Raw genomic sequence first — 914 nt, forward strand, 5'->3', positions numbered from 1 at the left:
TTCCAAAACGTCGAAAAATCATATTCCTAAAAAATGTCTGTATGTATGTATGTATGTATGTACGGAATGTATTGTACAACTTCTAACTTCCGCAATTTTTGAGATATTGGGTTAAATTTTTTTTACATGGATAGAGTATTATTCAAAGATGGTTGGTATTGAATTTGGTGAGAATTGATGAAAAGGTTCATTTTTTATAAAATTTTTAATTTTTTGAGAAATGTCTGTATACATTGTAACTTTCGCAAATTTTGAGATATCGGGTTAAATTTTTTTTATATGGATAGAGTATCATTCAAGGATGGTTGGTATTGAATTTGGTTAGAATCGATAAAAAAGTTTATTTTTTATAAAATTTTTAATTTTTTGAGAAATGTCTGTATATATTGTAACTTTCGCAAATTTTGAGATATCAGGTTAAATTTTTTTACATGGATAAAGTATTATTAAAGGATGGTTGGTACTGAGTTTGGTGAGTATCGGTGAAAGGGTTTATTTTTTATAAAATTTTGAATTTTTTGAGAAATATCTTTACACGCTGTAATTTTCGGAAAATTTGAGATATTGGATTAAATTTTTTTATATGAGTAAGGTATTATTAAAGGATGGTTGGTACTGAGTTTGGTGAGTATCGGTGAAAGGGTTTATTTTTTATAAAATTTTGAATTTTTTGAGAAATGTCTGTACACGCTCTAACTTTCAGAAAATTTGAGATATCTCACAAAGCTTCCTCTATGAGGAAGCAAAAAGTATTCAATAATCGCTAGTTCATACGTTTACCGTTATGCGGCGCATGTTGCGCTATCTATTCCGCATTCAATGTTTAGTCACGATGATTATATAAAGTTTACAAAGAGCGGCTAGTAAGATTAAAGATATAATAAATATTTTTATTAGTTTAAGTTGTATGATAT

This window comes from Formica exsecta, unplaced genomic scaffold (genome assembly GCF_003651465.1).
Source record: "Formica exsecta isolate Colony F162 unplaced genomic scaffold, ASM365146v1 scaffold481, whole genome shotgun sequence".
Taxonomy (NCBI): domain Eukaryota; kingdom Metazoa; phylum Arthropoda; class Insecta; order Hymenoptera; family Formicidae; genus Formica; species Formica exsecta.